Source organism: Pelobates fuscus, chromosome 4 (genome assembly GCF_036172605.1).
Source record: "Pelobates fuscus isolate aPelFus1 chromosome 4, aPelFus1.pri, whole genome shotgun sequence".
In the NCBI taxonomy this organism is placed as follows: domain Eukaryota; kingdom Metazoa; phylum Chordata; class Amphibia; order Anura; family Pelobatidae; genus Pelobates; species Pelobates fuscus.
Window position 1 is genome coordinate 291,134,397 of NC_086320.1, and position 20,661 is coordinate 291,155,057.

A 20,661-nucleotide genomic window follows, 5' to 3' on the forward strand; every position below is an offset into this window, starting at 1 on the left:
AATTAGGGATAACAACACACAAAAAAGGACTTGGGAATTGTTATAGAAACTATGGAACAATGTGCAATGTCAATCAGCAGTGGCTAAGGCCAGTAAGGTATGCATGAAAAAGGGCATTCATTCTCGGGATGAGAATATCATTTTGCCTCTTAATAAATCACTGGTAAGACCACATATTGAATATGCTGTGCAATTTTGGGCACCTGTTCTAAAGAAGAATATTATGGCACTAGAAAAAGTGCAGAGGCGGGCTACAAAATTAATAAAAGGAATGGAACATATCGGCTATGAAGAAAGGTTAACAAATTGAAACCTCTTTAGTTTAGAAAAACTTTGCCTGAGAGGGATATGATAACATTATACAAATATATCTAGGGCCAATACAATCCCTTTTGTGGAAATCTATTCACAAACCGGACTTTACATAGGACACGAGGTCATGCGTTTAGACTGGAAGAAATAAGATTTTGTGTAAGGCAAAGAAAAGTTTTTTTTTTTTACTGTAAGAACAATAAGGATGTGGAATTCTTCCTGAAGACGTGGTTTTATCAGAGTCCATACAGATATTCAAACAGCAGCTAGATGCATACTTGCAAAAACAGAATATTCAAGGATATCATTTTTCAATGTAGGGCAAATACTTCGTGAGAGGAACACTAAGGAACAGGGGAGGGAGGGGAGAGGAACACTAAGGGACATGGAGGGGGTTGAGGTGACACCGTGAATAACCGCACCGGGTGACACCAACCTTAGTGACACCACTGAAGCTAGCTAAGTAAAAGCGGCCACTGAATTCCTTAAAAAGACACTTAACTGTCCCCATTCAATTCCCAAATGTCTGAAGGAAACTGGATTCCTTTCACAGCTGCTCGAGGTGCCATTTCCTAGAACTCCTGTAACTGTAATCGTGAAAAAGCATCAGCCAGTTTATTCAATTTACCAAGTATGTGTCTGGCTTTTAGCCAAATGTTTAATTTTAACCACCTTACGACCAAATGCCTGAGCATATTGATTACCTCTTTACACTTAGACTGCAATGAATTAATCACCATGACTACACTTAAATTTTCACATGTGGCAATCAAATGCCTATCTCTCCACTCTTCCCCCCCATAGATATATAGCTGCTACTATAGGAAACGGTTCCAACAATGTTAAATTCTTTGTTAAAGGGAAACTCCAGTGCCAGGAAAACGATCCGTTTTCCTGGCACTGGAGCGTCCCTCTCCCTCCCACCCCCCAATCCCCAGTTGCTGAAGGGGTGAAAACCCCTTCAGTGACTTACCAGAGGCAGCGACAGGTCCCACGTCGCTGCTTCCTCCTCCCCCGCCGCTCCTCCTTCTGCTTACATCGGCCGGTGGGCGAGACTGATCTCGCCCGCCGGCCGAGGAGACCTAATGCGCATGCGCGGCAATGCCGCGCATGCGCATTAGCGCACCCCATAGGAAAGCATTGAAAATGAATTTCAATGCTTCTCTATGGGGAATAGAGCGACGCTGGAGGTCCTCACACAGCGTGAGGACGTCCAGTGACGCTCTAGCACAGAAAACCTGTGCTATAGAGCAGAAAGTGTCCTCTAGTGGCTGTCTAATAGACAGCCACTAGGGGAGGACTTAACCCTGCAAGGTAATTATTGCAGTTTAAAAAAAAACTGCAATCATTACACTTGCAGGGTTAAGGGTAGTGGGAGTTGGCACCCAGACCACTCCAATGAGCAAAAGTGGTCTGGGTGCCTGGAGTGTCCCTTTAACCCTTCTTGCGCCCAGGACTCTGGCCATTCTTGCGCACACCACTGTCCACTCCAATATATACCGAAACCAATAGCACCTGCTGCATCTGTGAACAGCTCCAGACTGGCAAAATCTGTGAACTTTGCCACAGCGACCTTCCTTTAAAATTTTCCAAAACCATCTTCCACACTTTCAGATCCTGTTTTACTTCCCTTTTTACTCTAACCTGTGCAAAGGGAGACTTAATGTTTGCCATTGCCATACCCAATTTCCTAGAAAATACTCCCCCCTTGGTATCACCCTTGATGCAAATGTCAACACACCCAATAAGACTGTAGCACCTTTAACCCCTTAAGGACCGGACTGTTTTTGTGATGTTGGACATTAAGGACCAGGGCTGTTTTAACACTTTTGTGGTGTTTGTGTTTAACTGTAATTTTCCTCTCTCTCATTTACGGTTCCCTTACAAATTATATATTGTTTTTTTCAGGACAAGAAGGGCTTTCTTTACATACCATGATGAAAAATTGAAAACAAAACATGTTTTTTGACTTTTACTTGAAAAATATTTTACTTATCTACAAAAACTAATGAAAAAACTGCTAAATAGATTCAAAATGTTGTCCTGAGTTTAAAAACACCCAGTGTTTACTTGCTTTTTTGCTAGTTATATGGCTGATACCGGAGAAACTGACGGAAGCCAAGCACAGAGAGATGGACACAGGTTTCTTCAGGAAGGAAGAGATTCTTTATTGGATCACCGATCGGGACTCAGAGGGACTAGCGTCACCAAAATACCACAAGTTCTGAGCCCCGGACAATAGTGCAGGCTCCTTATATAGGCATATAACTCCTCCCATATTAAGCTCCACCCGCACATTCTCTTAACCAATCAACACAAATAAGAATTAACTTCCTGTTTGACCGCATGGCTTGTCCAGCACAATGGAGGAGGGGAATACTATATCCTGTATTCTTGCACATGCTCCGTACACTACTGATCGTATCTTGCCTCGTGCAACCAACTGATCGATACGTCAGCATATGCACGTACACATGCCACGTGGTAATCTCGGCCTACTAAATTTATTTTTACCGAGATTCCACCACATTCCCCCCTTTGATGCCTCTTGATATTTTACAATTACTTGAGGCATCACATAACCTTAGTTTTGCTTACACCGCAAGTTACCTTGAACCAGACCAGACTTATCTTATGATGTGAATCTTTTAACACTCATCTTCCTGCATTGGTTCTCCTTGATCTAGAGCCTTATACTTATATATCGCCATTATCTGTGCAGCAGCCTTCCTCTCTGCTATACTTCCTATCAGGCTTTGCACAGACCTAACTACTAAGGGTATAAGACACGGTAGGAGTAGACACAACAGTAAAATCAGTAGGACTCCACCTACCACTGCCTTAAGCCCTCCAAACCACTCATACCAGCTACCAAACCAACTACTTGGATTGTACCCTTTCCATACCTGAGTAGGCACATGCGCTAGTTTAACCATATGGCTAGTAAGCTCAGCTATTGCTTGCCCTTCGTCATCTATTTGAAGACAGCAATTGCTTAGGTTAAACTTCCCACATACACCTCCCTCTACTGCCAAAAGGTAATCCAAGGCTAATCTATTCTGGTATACTGCTGTCCTCATCCTGGTATTATGTTTCACTAGGAGATTGAGCGCTTGTGATGTTTCATTAGTGATAATCTCAACCACCGCCTGTAATCTTATAATGCGGTTGAGCATATAAATAGGGGTTCTATAACCAAAGGTACCATCTTCTGCCCACGTGGCTGGCCCATAATAATCTATGATACGCTGGGGAGGCCATTCATTATCTTCCCAGGTGCCTATCTCTAAGGGCCCCCTTTTCTTCCTATGATTCACATCATACACTTTAACACCTAAAGTCTCACCTGTTTCAATCGGTAACAAGAAGAAGGATGGTTTGAGCATACCCAACACACATTCCCCTTCCCAGTCCTGTGGCAACTCCGAATAGGCTTTCTTACCACAGATCCAGTACAAATTTGCTGGGGCTCTCCAGGTAGATGTGATGGATAAATCAAACCACACATCCTTTAAACTGGCATATCTAGCAAACGGGTTAGATGGTTCTGAGACATTTGAAGCCGACCACCAAGTTGTATTTTTAGTATCATCATCATAAGCTTTTTGCCCTAGACAAGTTAATTCTCCTACAGAAGTATTATACATTATTCCTTTCCTTGCTATGCAAACATAACCTATGATGGAGGTCTTTAATCTCCACTCAGATTTACCTCTAACACTCAAATGATAATTGGCTTGTGTAGATATTAGTTGGTCAACTGCCTCAGAACCGGACATTACCTCCTTTGCTTCCCAAGGCCATTGGTCTCCCATGTTAGTACCTCCACACACATAGCAGTTGGTAACATTAAGACTACCGGCAATACTTTCAGCTAGGTCAATGAACAGGTTTTTAGCGTTATGGGGGATCTTATTATCTATACTCATCTCTTCATAAAAGGAATGGTATACTTGATGAGTCTGGGAGGATACCGTATCAGTCTCTATTCCTATAAACAATAATGTCCCAGGATCTAAACCCGTCCCGTATATCTGAAACCCAAATAAATTTCCATACTTATCTAGGAACTTGTCGGGGTTATTAATAAGTATATGGACTGGGTTGCATTCCATAGACTTACAATAAGGGCTAGTCGGCAACTTAGTCACTATCATGTCTTTATCTACTGTCTGTCCCCAAGTCGCCCACCCCACACAAGACCAATATGGGCAAAAGTTATAGTCTTTATTTGGGCATCTTGGACTTACATATTTATTTTTACTACTGGGACAAATATATTTATCATTAGACCCATACGTCCTCTCCCATCTAAGATCCCCACATACATTCCACGGTTTTCTACCACTTGATATCGCCTTACATGCATCAAATAGCAGAACACCCGAAGAATATACGGATTCTAACACCGTCTTATTAATTAGGGTCCCCTGAGGATCTCCATTCCTGAGAGTCAACCAAATTGTACGAGGTTGATACTCTGGACTGAAGCACTTAGGTTCTCCTACTCCTAAATGGCACACACTATAGTCTATATTTAGGTATCTACATCTTGATACCTCTCCTTTACATTCGTATTGTGAATGCCAAATTAGGGTTTGGGAAATATGGTTACCTGTTCTCGTAGTCTTAATGCATACCTCACAGCTAGGAGTGTCGGTACCTCTACCTTCCTGAATATAAAAACACATGTAAATAAACACAATCAAAAGCACATCTTTCGCCGTCATCCTCAGTCTTCGTCCGTGCGATGGAACCTCAGCTTCCAGGATGTGAGGGCTGCAGGGAATGGAGTTCTGCTCGTCTTCACAGGTGTCCCTTCGAGACTTTCCTGGCTTATACACTATGTGTTGGTAAGCGGACAGGCTTTATTATGGCCTTCTCACTCACACCTGTAACAATAAAATTTGTAATCCACAATAATTCCTCGTTACTCCGACTGAGTAGTGCGTTTCAACCGGATCTTGCAGGGATTCTCTGGATCTGCTGTAACTTGCCAAGAATCGACTGCTGCTGGTTTAACCCTGGAGTGATGTATCCACGGAGTTACTTCGGCTACTTTTATCGCTGTAGGGGTAGACAAAAGAACAACATAAGGACCTCTCCACTTGGGCCCTAACGGTACATTATTCCACTCTTTAATCCACACTTGATCTCCTGGATGATAACTATGAACAGGGGGATAAATATTCACAGGTAATCTATCTTGTACCCATTTCTGTACCTCCTCCATAGTCTTACCCAACTCTACAACCTGCTGCCGGGTAATTCCTTCTCCCAACTGACTCAAATCCCCCCTTAAGTTACCAAGTACGGGAGGTGGTCGCCCATACATAATTTCAAAAGGAGAGAGGCCCATCCTTCTGGTAGGGGTACTGCGGATTCGCAATAGAGCTATGGGTAAGAGAACGTTCCACTTAAGTTGGGTTTCCTGACACATTTTAGCCAACTGGTTCTTAATAGTTCTATTCATTCTCTCTACCTTACCAGAACTCTGGGGTCTATATGCAGTATGAAGCCTCCACTTTATACCAAGCATATGAGTCAGTTGTTGTAGGCACTGGTGAACAAAAGCTGGACCATTGTCCGATCCTATAGAACAGGGTAGTCCATATCGGGGTATTATTTCTCGTAGCAGGAATCTTACAACTTCTCCTGCTTTCTCTGTACGAGTAGGACATGCTTCTACCCAGCCTGAATAGGTGCACACAATTACCAACAGGTAACGATGTCCACCCGATTTAGGCATTACTGTAAAGTCTATTTGTAGATCGGACATGGGGAGTCCCCCCATAAACTGGACTCCTGGTGGCTTTACTGGTCCTTGTCTTGCATTATTCTTAGCACACGTTACACATCTGCGTACAATGGCCTGAGTCAAGTTGGACAATCTTGGTATGTAGAAATGTTTCCTGAGAGATTCTTCAGTACTGTCTCTCCCAGAATGTGTCCCGTTGTGATAATTTTGGACAATTTCTACCGCTAGTGATGCTGGTATGACTATTCTTCCATCTTCTAGCTGATACCACTTGTTCTCCAAATACTTTCCCGGTTCAGTCTTTAACCACTCCTCTTCTTGAGCTGTATAAACTGGAGTCCATTGGGACAGTGGAGTTGGTATAAGAGCAGCTATATGCCCCACATACTCCTGTCTTCCTGATTCAGCAGCACGCTTAGCTGCACTATCTGCCATCCGATTTCCCTTGGTTACATCACCATCTCCTCTCAGATGCGCTCGACAATGTATGATACCGACTTCTTTCGGCTCCCACACTGCTTCCAATAGTTGTAGGATTTCGGCTGCGTATTTGATTTCTTTGCCTTCTGAATTCAGTAGTCCTCTTTCTTTATACAAAGCTCCGTGGGCATGAGTGGTTAAGAACGCATACTTAGAGTCCGTATAGATATTCACTCTTAAACCTTCAGCCAATTGTAACGCTCGTGTTAGTGCTATTAATTCTGCCTTTTGTGCTGATGTTCCTTTCGCCAGTGGCCGAGCTTCTATCACCTTGTCTATTGTTGTTACTGCATATCCTGCATAGCGGATCCCTTCTTTCACATAACTACTGCCGTCGGTATAATATTGAACATCGGGGTTCTGGATGGGAAAATCACGAAGATCTGGTCTACTTGAAAATACTTCATCCATTACTTCCAAACAATCATGTTGACTTTCAGTAGGTTGCGGCAAAAGGGTAGCTGGATTTAAGGTGTTTACAGTCTCTAAATGCACTCTTGGGTTTTCACACAACATTGCTTGATACTTGGTCATACGGCTGTTACTAAACCAATGATTTCCTTTGTAATCCAACAACGTCTGTACTGCATGTGGGACTCGTACATAAAGTTCTTGACCCAGAGTGAGTTTATCGGCTTCAGCTACTAGCAGGGCGGCTGCAGCTACGGCTCTTAGACAAGGTGGAAGTCCGCTGGCCACTGCATCCAGTTGCTTAGACATGTAGGCAACAGGTCTTTGCCATGATCCCAAGTACTGTGTCAATACTCCCACAGCCATTCTTCTTTGCTCGTGTACATATAAGTAGAATGGTCGTGTGTGATCAGGTAGACCTAATGCTGGGGCACTCATCAAAGCCTTTTTCACATCTTCAAATGCCGTTTGCTGTTCTTGGGTCCATAAGAAGGGGTCGTGCTCTGTACCTTTGATGGCTGCGTACAGAGGTTTTGCCAGTATCGCATAGCTGGGAATCCATATCCTACAGAAGCCTGCTGCCCCCAAGAATTCTCGCACTTGTCTTCTATTCTTGGGTATTGGTATTTGGCAGACAGCTTCTTTTCTCTCTGGCCCCATAATCCTTTGACCTTCAGAGATATGGAATCCCAGATACTTGACAGTTGGCAAACACAACTGAGCCTTCTTCCTGGACACCTTGTATCCTGCCTTCCAGAGAATATGTAGTAGATCGTGCGTTGCTTGCTGACATTTTTCTTTTGTAACTGCTGCTATCAACAAGTCATCTACATATTGTAACAATACACATTCTCCTGGGATAGACTCGAAATCCAGTAGATCTTGACTTAGAGCTGAACCAAATAGGGTAGGTGAATTTTTAAACCCTTGGGGCAGTCTTGTCCAAGTCATTTGGCGTTTTGAGCCCGTTACAGCGTTCTCCCATTGGAAAGCGAAAATACATTGACTTTCTGCGGCAATTCGGAGGCAAAAGAAGGCATCTTTGAGATCTAAGACTGTGAAGTAAGTAGCCCCGCCCGGAATTAAAGCAAGCAGGTTATATGGATTGGGTACAACTGGATGTATACTAACAACCGCATCATTGACTGCTCTCAAGTCCTGCACAGGTCGATACTCATCTGTACCGGGCTTTTGAACAGGCAGCAATGGGGTGTTCCAGGGGGAAGTACAGAATTTTAGGATACCATACCGTATGAACTTATCCAGATAGGATTGGATGTTCTTCTTAGCCTTCTGTGGGATGTGGTATTGTCTTAGGCTCACTGGATAAACCCCAAGTTTCAGTTCAATTTTTATAGGTGGAATATTGCGGGCCAGTCCTGGTGGGTTGTTCTCTGCCCAAACTCCTGGTATGTTAAACAATGTCTCATCACTCCTAGGGTTTTGGCTAGTCAACACTGTATAAAGTCGCCACTCTTCTTCCTTTGGTACGGATAAAGTCATAATACCTGAAGGTCCATTAAACTTTAAGGATGTTGTTCCATTTGGTAGGAACGTAATCTGCGCTTGTAATTTTGATAGCATATCACGTCCCAGCAATTGGACTGGACATTCAGGCATATAAAGGAATTGGTGTTTTACTACGTGGCCTCCCAATGTACAGAGTCGACTTTTAAGAACCGTTTTTTCAGCACTTCTTCCAGTTGCTCCTATCACAGTAATAGTCCTTCCAGATGGAGGAGCAACTAGATTAGTCACCACTGAATGTTCAGCACCAGTGTCGATCATGAACGCACTCCTTTTTCCCCCTATTGATACATCGACCATAGGCTCCGCTCGACCAAGGGGGATGGAGCCCGGTCGGTATCAATAGTCCTCCATGACCGTGTCAGCCAATCCTACAAAGTCCCTACCTTCTCTATCGCGGGACCTTTGCGCTGCTGGAATATACCTGTCTTCCCTAACACTTCCTCTGTTCCCATTGCTCCCTCTATTACCATTACTCCCTCCGGGGCCTCCTCTACCTCTCGCTCTGCCTCTAAAGTTTCCGTAGCCTGCCCTGGGTTGGTCTCTCTCGTACTGCTCTCTTTGCGGACATTCGTTCCTCCAATGCCCTTCTTCCTTGCAATACGCGCATTGATCCCTACTCAAAGGCTCCCTACTCCATCTATTATTGCCTCTATCTGGGCCCCGTTTATCTACGCCTGCGATCGCTACCGCTAGCATATCAGCCTTTTTACGCATCTTGCGCTCTTCCTCTTTCTTACTTTCTGTATCCCTGTTCATATAGACCTTATTTGCTACCTCCATTAGTTGGGTGATGGACATACCTGCAAACCCTTCTAACTTTTGTAGCTTGCGCTTAATATCTCCGTATGCTTGGCTGACAAAGGCGGAGTTAACCATTCGGGAATTGTCTGCGTCTTCCGGATTAAAGGGGGTATACAAGCGGTATGCCTCCAATAATCGGTCATAAAAGACACTGGGCGCTTCATCGCTTTTCTGGATCACCTCAACTGTCTTCGACATGTTAATAGCTTTCTTTCCTCCGGCTTTCATGCCAGCAATTATAGCGTCTCTATAGGCTCTGAGTTGAACCATATCAGCACCATTTACGTTCCAATCGGGATCAGTGTTGGGATAATGTGTTGCGGCCCATGCTGCTGGATTAGCTTGGTTCAAAACACGGGCTCTATCCTCTAGTGCTTTTATGGCTGCTTGATTTATTCTTGTCCTTTCCTCATTGTTAAATAAAGTCATTAGTAACTGCTGGCAATCAGCCCATGTCGGATTATGCGTCTGTACTATTGAGGTGAACAGATCAGTCATAGCTTGTGGTTTCTCAGTATACGAGGAATTATGGGTCTTCCAGTTTAAAAGATCGGTTGTGGTAAATGGGACATATACGAAGACTGGGTCAGCGTGTGCCATTTGACCTGCGGCATCGATATAAGCTGACCCGGGATTCAGACGAAGAGGCATCTGATAGTGCTTTAATTGTTGGGCACCAGTCAACTGTCGGGTTTGGATGGGGCTACGTAGAGAGGCGTCAGTCATGGGTTCCGGTCGGGGAGAGATAGGGTATGGGGATGTGGGAGGTTGGTTTTGGGAAAAGGTCGTAAATAAAACACTTCGAGCCGAGCTAGATGAAGCTTGACCGGAAGTCTGAAGTGGCGCCAAATCAGGATATTCGTTTCTAATGGGGGTGGGTTCTGGTTCCGGAAGGGGAGATTTAGTACGAGGGGGGGTGGATCCTGTACTGGAGGAGGAAGCGGAAGTGGATGGGGGTAATGAGGGGAGGGCTGCAGGACTTCCTGCGTTTGCGTCACTTCCTCTTAACGGAAAGTAAGGGGGCGGCAAAGGGATCTCGGACTCAGGGGGCGTGTCCAAAATGGGCCTAACACCAGTCCTAGTGGACGAACAAGTCCTAGCTACCATGAGGCGACACTGCTCCTCGTGGCATGTCTGGAGCCATTTTGGCGAGTCATTTACGGCCTGTCTCCAACAGTCAATATAAGGAAACTGGCCGTAAAGTTCAGGCCTACCTGATACAGCCACGTGTAAGCGCTGTACCAGAGTTAGATCCAAACTGCCACGTGGCGGCCATGCCGCAACCAAAGTAGGCCACTCCCTAGTGCACAAAGTAACTAAACGCACAGGAGACATCTTAACCCCAAAATCACAAATTTTGAATCCCTTTTTAAAATTCTTCACCATACAACCTAAGGGATCCGGAATCGTTGACTGCGACGCACCCATACTTAACAATGGAACGTCGTCGACAACGAATACTATACACGCGTACTATTCAACAGTCACACCCGTTTCCTCTGGCAACAGCACCACGTGGTACGGTTACCAAGTGAAACGTACACAATAACAATAAACACTCAGGGAATTCCCGTACACACACAGCTGCTACACCAGTCACTATATAATCAATATTATGCCCTTTGGCGTAACTATACAGTCACCCACGCTATAATTCTCTATATACGAATTACCCGTCTATAACACACCCCAGTAACATCGTCTTTTACAAATAGCGGTTACAGTACGGTTAGCATAGGTCAAAGCACAAGTTAAGGTCACAATACAATTATTAGTGGTTATGGTGTTAAACATGCAATGGACAACAATGATTAGTACTTATATACAGTGTCAGTAAATATACAGGGTTATGGTACCGTGCACTATAATACAGCAACATACTATTAACACTCTCGCTAGACGGCTGAGCTCGCGCTATCTAACAAGATATACACTTTACTAAAACAATCGTTAACACATTTACAATTCCCAACTAAACTATTGGCCAGTACCTTGAATGGACTACCTAAAACTATATACACCCGTTTTGGTTAGCCACACTGCCCAATCACCACATATATAGCGAGCTAGAGAACCGAATTTACACAGGCGCCTCTTAGTCGCACTATCAAAAGTCTAGTGGGTTCCAAATTTACACGCCTTCCCACTTAGCCCAGATAGGATGAGAACTAGCGAACCGAATTTACACAGGCGCCGCTTAGTCTCCCGGTCCCTCCGACCTAGCGAACGTAATATACACCCTAGAACGCTAGTCTAGACAAGACACCGGTGTCCGGCTAGGGCTATTTACACCAGGACCCCGCCTGACTAACCAAATCAAACGGTCTGACTAAAGAGCGTTCGATCGAGCGGTGCGCCTTCGCTCCTTCCCTCCGACAGAGGGGGCAGATACACAGATTCAAAACCCCTTTGGGCCTACCGCACAATCGGTATACCCCTAGTGGGTCCTGCCGTCTAAAACAGCAGTTGTCTTACCTCCTCGTTCCTGAACCTGAGTTCACACTCATCGACGGGGACACCCCAGCACTTCTCACATAGAGGCCGATGATCTCCTGGACAACAGACCAGTGGCGCCGAGACGAAGGGAGGTCCACGCAGAAGTTCAGGGGTGCAGCCGTAGAGAACGTGGGCAAAGATAGACCGTCTCACGCCTCTGCCTCTCAGCTACCGTTGAACGATGAGTTTCCCGGCCAATGCACCAAATGATACCGGAGAAACTGACGGAAGCCAAGCACAGAGAGATGGACACAGGTTTCTTCAGGAAGGAAGAGATTCTTTATTGGATCACCGATCGGGACTCAGAGGGACTAGCGTCACCAAAATACCACAAGTTCTGAGCCCCGGACAATAGTGCAGGCTCCTTATATAGGCATATAACTCCTCCCATATTAAGCTCCACCCGCACATTCTCTTAACCAATCAACACAAATAAGAATTAACTTCCTGTTTGACCGCATGGCTTGTCCAGCACAATGGAGGAGGGGAATACTATATCCTGTATTCTTGCACATGCTCCGTACACTACTGATCGTATCTTGCCTCGTGCAACCAACTGATCGATACGTCAGCATATGCACGTACACATGCCACGTGGTAATCTCGGCCTACTAAATTTATTTTTACCGAGATTCCACCACATGGCTATATGTACAAGTAGGACAATGCTGTTTTAAAATATATTTTTTTTAAATTTATCAATAGTGACATTGTAACACTGTTATGTGTCATAAATCTCTGAATCACACCTCACATGTACATATTTTATTAAAGTAGACAAGCTAGGGTATTCAATATGGGGTATGTCCAGTCTTTTTTAGTAGCCACTTAGTCACAGACACTGGCCAAAGTTAGCATTTATATTTGTTTGTGTGTTAAAAATGCAAAATAAAAACAATTATGAACACTAACTTTGAACAATGTTTGTGACTAAGTGGCTATTAAAAAAGAATGAACATACCCCATTTGCAATACCTTACATTGTCTTCTTTTGGAAATGAAGTGCCATCCTGGGGGTAATTCTCATTCCTGGGCTACCATACGCTCTCAAATGCAACATAACCAACCTTGCAATTTTCAATGTAAAAAAATGCGACCCTTATATTTGATCCTGTAACTTTCAAAAACACTATAAAACTTGTACATGGGGGTACTGTTATACTCAGGAGACTTTGCTGAACACAAATATTAGTGTTCAAAACAGTAAAACATATCACAACAATTACATCATGAATGAAAGTGCAGTTTGTGTGTGAAAAATGCAAAAAAACTTTACTTTCACTGACAATGTCATCACTGTAAAATGCTTTACTGTTTTGAAACACTAATATTTGTGTTCAGCGAAGTCTCCCGAGTAAAACAGTACACCCCATACACAGGTTTTAGAATGTCATAGAAAGTTACAGGGTTAAATACAGTGCTAGCAAATTAAATTATCTGGACTTTTGGCCTGGGTTTTCAGGCAGGTCCCTCAAATTGCAATCAAAAAAATTACTTAATTATGTAAAAATATTACATAAATATATACGTAGAATTAAAATATGTATTTATATATATGAAAAGGGCAAACAAACAAAGCAATGGGACAGTTAGAACGACATATATATATATATATATACAAAATATTCAAAATCTGGCACTCTACCTTTGAATGAATCCCAAAAAAAGCCTCGGTGCTGCAAGCGGAGGTATGTATACAGGAAGTGAAGAGAGCACTCCAGAGGACTTGTTTGAAGAGTTTTATTACGTGTGGAAAATCGACGTTTCGACCCTTAGGTCTTTATCAAGATATTAAACAAAGTGCAAAATGTGCCATTATATACCCTAACAAATTAAGAAGTAATCACTTACCCTAAGAAAGCTGTGCGCCCCAGACCCATGTGTGAACGCTTGTGGGTGATTGCAGAAACTGCCGTGGCGATCCCGTCTGTGAATGATGACGTCACCGGAGGTGCGACTAGAAACGAGCGTGATCATGTGTCTAGGTAACCAGGGAAACCAAGTGTGGGCAGACTGACGGGATGTGTGCATTTGCAAAATTTGCAAATATAAAAAACATATTAAAGAAGTATGGGACTGGACTAAATTTATAAGTTAGACTAGGTACTGAATTGGACAAGTATTGTCTGGGTGAAGTGGGGCTCCTGATAGTATAACAGCCTTGAGAACGGCATAATGTATATGGATGAACTGGATAACGATGTACTAAACAAAGTTAGTATACTACTGAATAGTTGGACGTAAAGGGCATGAAAGTGAAGGTAAAAATAGGGAATACTAGGATATATGAAAAATAGAAAATGGAAGAGATGGGTCGTGTAGGGACAGAATGTATAGAGAGGGTGAGTGAAAAACGTGACCAAACTGGAAAACAACTAACAATATATTAAGAGTGAAAACCAGTGGAGAGTGACCCTAAGATAGTGTGGATGTTTAACAATATGGCCGCAAGGTAGTGAAAAAGGAGTGGTGACATGCCTGGGATCGTGTATCAGATGGGCGCAAGAATAGGGATGACTGATGAATGTGAGTGAGAGAGTGGATGAAAAAGGGTGAATAGAGCCCAGAACGCAACTATAGAATGGGGATAGACAGTGCCCAGATATGTGCAGATAGTTACATGCAGATAGACAGGATAAAGTCCAAAAGTACCTAGATGGCGTGTACCAACGCCTAAAGTGGTAAAAATCATCATATTGCAGAATTATGCAGAAGAATGAACAGGTAGACCTTCTTGGTCAAGAGCATAATAAGGAAAATCATCATGATAAACAAATAAAGCTAAATATAAGTAAAAAGGAAATGAAAATAAAAATAAGAGTAAACATAAAAATGAAAATAACAATAAGAATAGAAGAATACTGAAGAATAAAAAAGAATGAAAAAATGATAACAATATTGCCGACGGCCAAAACTAGAGGTGTCCAAGTATTAGTAGTCCTGACACTTGATGGGTTATTTGAAAAAATTCCAAAAGAGTGCAAAAGGAGTCAGCGAATATCCAAGAAAGCATGGAGGGAAACGTATTCATTCAGGCCCCTGGGATGTAAGGTGTCCAGTGTCTTGATCCAATAGGCCTCCCGTTGGAGCAGGATCCTAGAACGGTCACCCCCCCTGGACAGGGGGGGGATGTGGTCAATGGCTATAAATTTAAGCGTGGGTAGACGGTGGTTCATCTCCAAGAAATGCTTGGCCACCGGTTTGTCTGTCTTGCTGTCCCTATAGGCCGTCATGATGCCTGAACGGTGGCCCCGCATTCTGTCTCTTAATGTGAGATCAGTTTTACCCACGTAGTATAGTCCACAGGGACACGATATCAAATATACTACGTGGGTGGTGAGACAGGTGATGTGGTGTTTAATAGGGTAGCGTTTCCCTGAGTGTGGATGGGCAAAGGACGAGCCTGTGAGCATATGGCCACACGTGACGCAGTTGGTGCATTTAAAGCAGCCTGTTTTACTGTGCGTTTTTAGTGTCGCATATTGTTCAGGGCAGTCATTGTGGACCAAAATGTCCCTGAGGTTCCGATTCCGTTTGAAGGCAATGCGGGGGGGGTGTACAAAGGCAGAGTGCACTCAAGAGATCTCTCCCGATCTCACAGTTCCTCAGAGTTCTGAGGAACAACTCAGACCTGGACAACACCAGGACACAGATTTCCTCGATGCAACAAGCATTTCTGAAAAGAGGATACCTATATCCAACATTGAAACGCGCATTAGACAGAGCCTATGAGATCCACAACAAATCTGGTTTACCACCCTTTGAATGAATCCCAAAAAAAGCCTCGGTGCTGCAAGCGGAGGTATGTATACAGGAAGTGAAGAGAGCACTCCAGAGGACTTGTTTGAAGAGTTTTATTACGTGTGGAAAATCGACGTTTCGACCCTTAGGTCTTTATCAAGATATTAAACAAAGTGCAAAATGTGCCATTATATACCCTAACAAATTAAGAAGTAATCACTTACCCTAAGAAAGCTGTGCGCCCCAGACCCATGTGTGAACGCTTGTGGGTGATTGCAGAAACTGCCGTGGCGATCCCGTCTGTGAATGATGACGTCACCGGAGGTGCGACTAGAAACGAGCGTGATCATGTGTCTAGGTAACCAGGGAAACCAAGTGTGGGCAGACTGACGGGATGTGTGCATTTGCAAAATTTGCAAATATAAAAAACATATTATACCACACGGCCAGTGATCAAATCGCCAAGGCTATCCGCAGGAGATGGGACCTATTATCCACCGATCCTACACTTCACTCTGCCTTTGTACACCCCCCCCGCATTGCCTTCAAACGGAATCGGAACCTCAGGGACATTTTGGTCCACAATGACTGCCCTGAACAATATGCGACACTAAAAACGCACAGTAAAACAGGCTGCTTTAAATGCACCAACTGCGTCACGTGTGGCCATATGCTCACAGGCTCGTCCTTTGCCCATCCACACTCAGGGAAACGCTACCCTATTAAACACCACATCACCTGTCTCACCACCCACGTAGTATATTTGATATCGTGTCCCTGTGGACTATACTACGTGGGTAAAACTGATCTCACATTAAGAGACAGAATGCGGGGCCACCGTTCAGGCATCATGACGGCCTATAGGGACAGCAAGACAGACAAACCGGTGGCCAAGCAATTCTTGGAGATGAACCACCGTCTACCCACGCTTAAATTTATAGCCATTGACCACATCCCCCCCCTGTCCAGGGGGGGTGACCGTTCTAGGATCCTGCTCCAACGGGAGGCCTATTGGATCAAGACACTGGACACCTTACATCCCAGGGGCCTGAATGAATACGTTTCCCTCCATGCTTTCTTGGATATTCGCTGACTCCTTTTGCACTCTTTTGGAATTTTTTCAAATAACCCATCAAGTGTCAGGACTACTAATACTTGGACACCTCTAGTTTTGGCCGTCGGCAATATTGTTATCATTTTTTCATTCTTTTTTATTCTTCAGTATTCTTCTATTCTTATTGTTATTTTCATTTTTATGTTTACTCTTATTTTTATTTTCATTTCCTTTTTACTTATATTTAGCTTTATTTGTTTATCATGATGATTTTCCTTATTATGCTCTTGACCAAGAAGGTCTACCTGTTCATTCTTCTGCATAATTCTGCAATATGATGATTTTTACCACTTTAGGCATTGGTACACGCCATCTAGGTACTTTTGGACTTTATCCTGTCTATCTGCATGTAACTATCTGCACATATCTGGGCACTGTCTATCCCCATTCTATAGTTGCGTTCTGGGCTCTATTCACCCTTTTTCATCCACTCTCTCACTCACATTCATCAGTCATCCCTATTCTTGCGCCCATCTGATACACGATCCCAGGCATGTCACCACTCCTTTTTCACTACCTTGCGGCCATATTGTTAAACATCCACACTATCTTAGGGTCACTCTCCACTGGTTTTCACTCTTAATATGTTGTTAGTTGTTTTCCAGTTTGGTCACGTTTTTCACTCACCCTCTCTATACATTCTGTCCCTACACGACCCATCTCTTCCATTTTCTATTTTTCATATATCCTAGTATTCCCTATTTTTACCTTCACTTTCATGCCCTTTACGTCCAACTATTCAGTAGTATACTAACTTTGTTTAGTACATCGTTATCCAGTTCATCCATATACATTATGCCGTTCTCAAGGCTGTTATACTATCAGGAGCCCCACTTCACCCAGACAATACTTGTCCAATTCAGTACCTAGTCTAACTTATAAATTTAGTCCAGTCCCATACTTCTTTAATATGTTTTTTATATTTGCAAATTTTGCAAATGCACACATCCCGTCAGTCTGCCCACACTTGGTTTCCCTGGTTACCTAGACACATGATCACGCTCGTTTCTAGTCGCACCTCCGGTGACGTCATCATTCACAGACGGGATCGCCACGGCAGTTTCTGCAATCACCCACAAGCGTTCACACATGGGTCTGGGGCGCACAGCTTTCTTAGGGTAAGTGATTACTTCTTAATTTGTTAGGGTATATAATGGCACATTTTGCACTTTGTTTAATATCTTGATAAAGACCTAAGGGTCGAAACGTCGATTTTCCACACGTAATAAAACTCTTCAAACAAGTCCTCTGGAGTGCTCTCTTCACTTCCTGTATATATATATATATATATATATATATATATATATATATGTTTTTACATTATTTATTTTGTATTATTTTTTTATTTTGAACGTATTTATAGATTTATTTATTTTATATTATATATGTAAAGCTGGTCCTGTAGTTTTGGGAGGGGCTTGGTTTCCCTTCTTAAGGGCCGCCAGACTGCTGCCCATTATCGTTTCAGTCTGGCGATTTGCATACCGTGACTTTCGGTCGGTGCAAATCGCCATTTTACTTACCTTCTACACGGGGGAACGCTTACCTGGTCCTCCCCTACCTGTAGCTGTATTCTCGAAGAGAGCCGTAGTCTCAGTGGTCAACACCTGGGTCAAGGCGGAAAGGAAGCCAACCTCAGGAGAAGTTCCTGCTTTTTTCTCGAACGGTTTGATCCTCACGAACGATTTAATTCAAACAAGCTGACTGCTGTAAGTATTGTCGTTCGTCCCACGATTGGACCCCTCAGAGCCTGCCAGCAGGAGACTGACAATCGTGAGTAACCTATCCTTTCAGGCCTTGTGCGCTTTGTTCGGCATTAATATTTTCATACGCAAGTATTACTTATTCCATTATCTAACCCCACAAAATACTTTACCTAATTCTCACGAACTAACGCATGAATTTAAACGAAAGCCACACAAACCGCAATGAGACTCTGCAACTCACATACGATTAAACATACGAACGCCCACGTTTCAAACTATCCTTCTCGATTCGTTCAAAGTCAGCTGAGCTACCTCACTAACGCTAGTACTTTAAGTACTGATTAGCAGAAACAAACTGGACAAACTACACGAACCACTCAATTCTCATGTCTATCAATGGATGTATCAATTGGTTAAAGTAGATGCTCGCTAAATAGGTTTTAATTTATATGAAATTTAAATGGTTCATAACTATTATGGTGGTATGGAGTGATAGGGTTTTTAAGTATATATGAATTCCTGCTTTATTATACCTATTTAGGTCACGTTTTTAAGTTTTGTTGGCATAGGGATCATTTGTATAAATTCAGTTGTTAGTGCTTATGGTTGTCACTACGTTGGAGTATTTTGTTACTTATTAGACCTGTCAATTCAATACCGGTATGTTGAGGTCATACTGCATGTTTAAGGCTGACCTCTACTGGTCAATTTTGATGTTGCACAGGCTATACTTGCTGTTGCCTGATATTTAAGTAAAAATTAATTCAGGTCAAACAAGAGCTTGCCCGTTAATTATGTTCACGCTTTATCAGTAAATGCTGACGTTGCGCTTGTTTTTATTTTTAGGTGACTTAATTGGGTTATTCAGGTTAATTGAAATTTCCCTTTATTCAATCCATAGGGAGACCGGCTCTCACTAGTACTGTTTAGTAAGTTACCTGAATATTGCCTAGGTGTATATTTACAATTATTTTACTTCACTTGTTATGGTGGCTTCCTTCACTGCTTGCCTAAATTCGACTCAAATGTATAGTATAGTCGCTTGACTATGTTACCACGTTTTATGTCCCTTAACAGCACTACCGTTTTATCTTAAGTCGGGTTCTACCCTCGAGGAGGTCCTGGGCAGGGCCACGCACATACTCCTCACATATCCCATTACATCTTTAGGTCTATTAATGAGGACTGCTGCCTTCACTTGTATCCATTTTCTTCCATAGGGGTCAGGGGTTAGAATATATTTGTATCATGGGCATTACTATTAGTATGTTTATTACAAGTTACGGAATACTCAGGCTTTTAGGGCGACAGTACTCATTATACCCCTTATATTCGTTAGGTAGATCTTTTATAGATTATTCAGTTGAATCCACAAGCTGGCCTTAAATCTCACTCATGTACGTTACATCATTGTATCGTTAGGTTCTAGGTATCCACGATTTACTGCACAACCTCCTACTTATGGCTGACCGTTACTTCTGTACATATCCTGTTAGGCAGAACTGGATATCTACTTTTACATGACATACCATAATTCCTACTATATTTCGTTACCGCTGTAGGTCTGCGCCAAGTCATACCGCATTTCTGAATACTCGTTCTCAGATATGTCAAATTACACGTACTCATTCGATACCTTATCCTGCCTCCCTTAATTAGTTTCATTACTGTCTGGCAGGGTCCCGCGAGGCCAGTATCCATCCTCATATATGGAGGTATTACACCCATCGGTCCAACTCATAGTTAGTCACCTCGCATGGTGGCATAGAGAAGGCCTCACCTGTCACTCCCATTCTATCTTATGCTTTATAAATCACTGAGAGACTGACACCTCGCCACAAGTTCGGTGGTCATGTAATCCCCTCGCGCCAACGCATAGATGGAGCCTCTTTTGAATGGCACATAAGGTACCAACACAGCTATATAAACCAAATTATCAAACCACATACATACATATTTTTCATATATATAGGTACCGCTAACCAGGCTTTTAGTAGGGAAGCGACTAAAGTTCCCTCTGTCCAATTACACTGGATTAGAACATCACGTGATGAACTATATTAGGTACACACAGTAGCTTTGGTTATCAATAACAGGTATAGGTTCATATTTGCAAATACCAGTCAGGTAGAGGCCGTTAGCAGGTTAGATACATTAGGATATATATATCTTTGTTGCCCTATGTAATTGGGTTTCAGGTATTCAACATTACATTTCATTCACATTCATATAAATTCAAGACCTCACTCCTTTCTCCTTTATGTCTCGTACATACATTCAAACTCCGACTTTTACAAGGGTCTGTCTCCTTA